This window comes from Crocuta crocuta, unplaced genomic scaffold, assembly GCF_008692635.1.
Source record: "Crocuta crocuta isolate KB4526 unplaced genomic scaffold, BGI_CrCroc_1.0 scaffold301, whole genome shotgun sequence".
Lineage (NCBI taxonomy): Eukaryota > Metazoa > Chordata > Mammalia > Carnivora > Hyaenidae > Crocuta > Crocuta crocuta.
Window position 1 is genome coordinate 1,742,833 of NW_027527544.1, and position 6,550 is coordinate 1,749,382.

The 6,550-nt window shown below is 41.6% G+C and overlaps 1 pseudogene; it reads right to left on the minus strand.

Moving 5' to 3' along the window:
- Nucleotides 1-5,576: 5,576 nt before the first annotated feature.
- LOC144232437 (ferritin light chain-like) lies at nt 5,577-6,104 on the minus strand (annotated as a pseudogene).
- Between the last annotated feature and the right edge of the window lie 446 nt (nt 6,105-6,550).

Here is a 6,550-nt window from a genome sequence, read left to right on the forward strand (position 1 = left end):
ATCTGTTACTGATATCTTTTGTGGGCCTTTTTTATTTATATAGAATTTGAAACTTACAGAAACATTGCAACATCAGTTTATCTTTCGTACAGACTCACCAATTGCTTTTGTTCACTATATGTAAGTTGGAGAAATTGTGCCCAGCTACCCTTAAATACTTCAGCAAGTGTCTTCTAAAAGGAAAAATACTCTGCTACCTAACTACCATGCAACTATCCAAATCGGGAAATTTAACATTGATATAAAACCATTATCAAATTAGAATATTATAAATTGTCCTAATGTCCTTCATAGATTTTTTTTTCCTACACAGATCCAATCCAGGATCATGCATTTAGTTGTTACACTTTGTGGTCTTCTTTAACCTGGGGTAATTCCTCAGTCTTTCTCTGCCTTTCTTGACCTTCACACTTTTGAGAATTACAGGCAAGTTGTTTTGTAGAATACCTCTTAGTTTAGATCTGTTTGATGGTCTCTCATTATTATATTCAGGGTATGAATTTTTAGCAGGAATATGTGCTTGATTTTAAATCCCAGAAGAGTCACTTCTGCCCACATCTCCCACACTTTGACTGGACACCATATACAGTTGGGGGATCTTTGAGGTCTCCTGATGAAATACAGACCTTTTCTCTGCTTCCTCATGATCCGTAATTTAGCCATCAGAATTGCTAAAATCCTGAGGAGGATGTCTGCTCTTTAAAGAATTTATACTTAGCTGAAACCTTATATTAATTCCAAATTCTTAATATGTGGCCCCCTTCCTAATTCCCCATGTATTAGTGCCTCCTTTCTTATTATGGTGAAGAATAAATTATTCATCAAGGTGGATAAATGGCTTATAGAGATAAATGACATGAATGTAGTAAAATGTTTCCCTCTTGTAAAATAAGTCGTATTTTTGAAGTTTACTTATTAATTTTGAGAGAGGGTGTGTGTGAGTGGAGGAGGGACAGAGAGAGAGGGAGAGAGAGAATCTGAAGCAGTCTCCGCATTGTCAGTACAGAGCCCAACACAGGGCTCCACAGGGCTTGACGTGGGGCTCAATGTGGGGCTAGACATGGGACTTGATCCCAGTACCCTGGGATCATGACCTGAGCCAAAATCAAGAGTAAGGCACTTAACCAACTAAGCCACCTAGGTGCCCCTAAATAAGTAGCATTTTTAACCCAACCCTTTAAGACTGTACATCTTTCTGGAGAGAAATAGTCAACTGCACACCCCCCCACCCCCCACCCAAAAAACAAAACAAAACAAAACAAAAAACCCAGAGCTTTAAACAGGCCCTAAATAAAGAAGTTCAAAAGCTCAGTGATGCCTGGAGGTTGACTGTGCCTATTCAGTCTCTGCTCCCTCATGCTGAATATCTAAGGCTGCCATGAAATGGAAGGAGGAGGATGTGTGGGTAAAGAGTGGGCAGAGAAGACTCCCAAGAATTGGAAACTATGCAAAGAGTAGCAGCCAGCAGCTAATTAGTTTCAGCTCTGAAATGACCCCTTTGTGTGGCTTGTCCTTCCTGAGGGAAAGGTTAAAATGCTGTCATGCCTGCTTTTAGCAGTGTGGTAATTAAAACAATTAATCCCAGGTTCTAAATAAGGTGGCTTCACTTATTTGGCTGAAGGGAGAATGGTCTTCCTTCATTTTTTCCCCTCTCCTACTCACTGAACATCACATCCAAGAAATGAGCAAATACCTACATTATACTTCTACACATAGGGCCTATTTAGTGGAAGGGATGATCATTAAGGAAGAGTCTAGATCTAAAGTTATCAATTTTCCTAAAGCTGAGAAGCAAACTTATTTTGAGATGTTACTATCACAGCTCTTTACTAAGCTCTGCTGGGATACAAAGTCAATTGATAAAGATAGCTAATAATTATCATGCATTTACCATGTGCTGAGCTACAACGTAGAGATTTTACATGGTTTATCCTATTTAATCTTCCCTAAAATCTGTGAGTTGGATGGTATTATCCTTATTGTGATCACGTCCAGATTGTCAGATGAGGAAGCTGGGACCAAGAAAAGTGAAGAGATGAGACCATGATGAGTTGGAGTAGAGGAAGGATTTGAACACAGGCAGGCAGTCTGGCCCAGAGCCCATTGCTCAACCACTATGCTGTCTGTATTTCAGATTCCATCTTACCTACAGTCTAGTGTGTATCATAAGACAATGAAGAGAAGATGAATCCATGCCAAATGAGTGGATGAGCTTCATCAGGGAAGATTTCACAGAACAAGGTAGATTTAAGCAAGGCTGAAGGGTGGACTGAGTTTGATTTGGTGAAGAGGGGTATGAAGGGCCTTCTAAATAAGGGGAGCCACATGACAACTTCAAATACTGGGACAATAAACTGATCACTTTGGCTATGGCAGAGAGCTTCTGCAGTCATCTGCAGGAGACCTTTATCTCCCTGGCCTCACACTTATATAAAAGAGAGGTAACTTCCACTCTGGTCCCTAACAGGGGTATACTAGAGTGAATGTGAGCTCTGAGAGACTAATGTCTATTAAGTTCACATTGAGTGTAGTACAGGCTCACTTCAATGACAAGGCAATAGGGTCTGCCGTGTCCTTCCCACTTCCCTTGGGCAATAAACATTGCCTTGGGTTCCAGTCTCCATGGGGGTATCAGAAAAGGCTGAGCCTGCCTCTGGCTGGTCCATCCTAGTTTCTGCTCTCTGTTTCAGCTTCATTTCCTGGAACTAGCTGGTTGAAATTAATTCAGGATGTGGCAGTAAGAAGCTCTAACACACTCTCCAATTTGGTTTCATCACCAAGAAAGCTATCTGGATTTCCATCTGACTTCTTGTGTCTGTTCTAAGTGACCAGGACTTGGATGAAAGATGAACAGCTGATATTCCCAAAACTTTCAACCACAGGGATGTGGTAGAAAATTCCATCTAAAAGATAGATTAGACATGGTAGACCAAGAAGAGTCATGAAGGTTGGTATAAGGAATTTATGTTTTTAAGTTTATTTATTTATTTTGAGAGAGAGAGAGAGAGAGAGATCACAAGTGGGAAAGGGGCAGAGAGAAGGTGAGACAGAATCCCAAGTAGGCTTCACATCATCAGCACAGAGCCTGATGCGGGGCTCAAACTCACAAAACTGTGAGATCATCACATGACCGAGGTCTAGAGTCAGACACTTAACTGACTGAGCCACCCAGGTGCCCCTGGTATAAGGAATTTAGTCATAGCCTATGGGAATTATTTATTATAACTCTCTGTGCAAGCACACACACGCATGCGCACACAAAACACACACACACACAGTGGTTAGCCATAAAGGAAATACTGTGGGACCTGATTCCAAATTAATCTCTAGAGCTTTAATGTCACCAACTCCTCACTTCCCCACAAATTTGCCAAGAACCTTAAGTCATTTTTAAAAGGCAAACTAATATGTTGTCCATATGTCTTTAAATAATTTATTGTCTGCCCCGCAAGTTGCTGTTTTTCAAGAATTATGTGATGACCAAAGAACATTTCAGCCTATTTGGGAGACTTTAACAAAGCTTTCTCGTACAGCCCCATTCTCGACATTAAAAGACACTAATAAATAATGACAAATATAATGTCATTATTTGGAAATAAATGCTTGCATCTTTCTTCCCAAATAATCTACCTTATAGTCTTTCAATTGATCTCACAATATTAGGTGATTTTTTTCTCATTTCTTAAAAATTTTTTTAAATGTTTGTTTATTTATTTTGAGAGAAAGAGTAGAAGCAGGAAAGGGGCAGAGAGAGAGAAAGAGAATCCCAAGCAGGGTCCACACTGTCAGCACAGAGCCTAATGTGGGGATCGAACTCACAAACCATGAGATCGTGACCTGAACTAAAATCGGTTGAGTCACTCAACCAACTGAGACACCCAGGTGCCCCCCTCTTTTTTTTCCATTCTGATTTATGTGTTTATATTTGAGTGCTAATTTGAAAATAATTTTGATTGAAAGCATATATTTTAAGTACAGAGATCTGGGTTTTAATCCAAATCTGAAAACTGTTAACTACGTCCTTCTATCTCTTATTAGTGACTACCAGCAAATGGGCAGAATTCCTTTCTCCAAGAATAACTTTTCCAGTACATTCCTTTTTATTATCAAAAGACTTTGCATGAAAACAGGAAGATACAGTTTTCTCCTTAACTGAGCAAAACACTTGTCCCAATCTCTGTGAAATATTCTTCCTATGCTTCTGACCCTTGTAGGATAAAAGCAATGACAGTATGCCTTTGGTCTTCCTGCTCCAGGAAGGGAAGTTGCTGGAGGAAGAGAACTGATTTTTTCCACTTTTATGGCTTGAGAACAAGTTATAACTCCAGTTTTGCAAAGCGCAGGGAAAATAATACACAATTATTAGGTTGTTATCTGTGGGACTATGGATGTAGTAGAAAGGAGCTCACCAGAAAAATCCAACATATTTTTAAAAGAATGCTACATTTTACTGCTTCTCCTTCCTTGGGCTTCTGGAATTTACCCTCCATCTGACCCACCTCCATTCTAATCACTTTGGCTCTATTACCACTTCCTTAAAGTTATCTTCTTTTCTCTGTTACAGGAACTGCACAGCCATGTTTTTCATCAGCATTTTAATAGTTTATCTACTTATTCACAACCTTGTTCTAGAAATGGCTTAAGGTGGCTTAAAATAATCCATAAAATACACCAAGAAATTAGTTACAGAAGAATCAGAAATGAAACTTGTGTAAAAATGCTTATATGATCATCCTCATTGACACTGCCTGGACCCCAGATTTGGCTCTAAGCTTTCTCACAGGCAGTCAGGAAAGGAAACTTAATTAGTTACATCATTTGCAGTGACCATAAAACAAAAGCAGATCAATTACCCATCGCAATACTAAGACCAGAGAGAAATTTCTCTTGAGAGGTTTCAAAAAGAGGTCAGTGTATGATGTCATCACCACTGTTCTCAGTAGCAACCTAACTGGAGACATAAAGATGAATTTCACAGGGTTTTCTTAATATGCTGGGTAGTATAACAGATGGCATCAGGGCAACTTGAAAACCAGGAAAAGCCATTTTATCCTGAGTTTGAGGGTCCGGGGTGGGCACAATATGCCATGGTCAAGGTACTCAGCTCTCCCCTTTGCTAGGCAAAACCAAAGGTAAATCTGAGAACAACAGAATCTAATCAAGTGCCAACAATGGCTTCCGGGAATTTTAAAACCTCTAAATTTGTATGCATTTTATGAATGGGTAAGTTCATTTTTCTTGACAGAGAAAACATAGTGTATCCAATCCTCAATGTACATGGGCAATTCACAAAAGCTAGGAACAATTTCTAGAAAATCTAGAGGATTAAACACCCTACAAATCCCTTCTAGTCTCCATTTTTTTCCACAGCCTAGCTTTCCTTCCCACCCCCTCCACATAAAGAACTTGCATAAAGAACCTTTTTTGTTTCCATTTGATATCACAGCTTAGGCGAGGGTTTCAGCATGGTTAAAAAGTTGCGTCCTGGCTGAAGAAAGAAGCTTGAGCACACATCTTGGCACTGGGGAAACGCAGACGGGTTCCTTGAAGGCTGCTGGGCACTGCATGGGCGGCTCCTAGTCGTGCTTTAGGGTGAGCTTTCTGAAGAGATACTCGCCCAACCCGGCCTGGGGGGCGGCCAGCCTGCGGAGGTTGGTGAGGTGGTCGCCCATCTCCTTGATGACTTTCATCTCTGCCTCTAGGAAGCGGCTCTTGAGGAGGTTACAGAGACCTGGATCTCTGTTGTTGGAATTCGGGGCATGCAGATCCAGAAGGGCCTGGTTCAGATTCTTTTACAAGGCCATGGCGTCTTCCATGGCATCCACGCTGCCAAGCCACTCATCTTCGGACAGCTTTTGCCAATCATGAAGGAAGGGGCCGACGCTCCACTGGTTTTGCAACTTCAAGACACGGAGGGCGCCCTCACGCTTCTCCTCAGACAACTCTTGAAAGAAGGGGCCCATGCCCTTCAGAGCTACATTGCTGCCTCCTTCAAAGAAGCGAAGAGAGAGGTAGGTGTGGGAGGCCTGCAGGTGGAGGTTCACCAGGCGCTGGAGGGCAGCCTCCATCTGGGCGGAATAATTCGGCTGCATCTGGGCGCTCATGGTTGAGGAGCCGTGAGGAGCCGAGCGGAAAATATGGCGCTTGAGGGTCTGGGAAGCGCGGGAGCGTGAAGACGACGATTCCACCGGAAGTTGTAACTGAAGGGGCAGGCTAGAGGTGAGAGGTTGGCAGGGATACGAGCAGGCGGAGGAAGGGGTGGGACTCCCTAGGCTGTAATCCAATAGATAGTTATAGAGGCCTGCAGGGTGAACTCTAAGTCTAGTTTTTGGTAAGAGTTTAATTCTTTCTTTCCTACTTATTAGAAAGGAGTTTTAATCTCTGATTTTGCCCCATTCCTTACCATAATTACAAGATGAGGTAAGAACGTCTAAGGTAAGAACATAAGTATAGTGAGTTACCTCCCGTCTTCATTTGTGACTTAAAACTCCCTTGTTTCTTATTTCAGAGTCTATAGGAATTGATTGTTTCCCACTCCTAAAGCCTCATT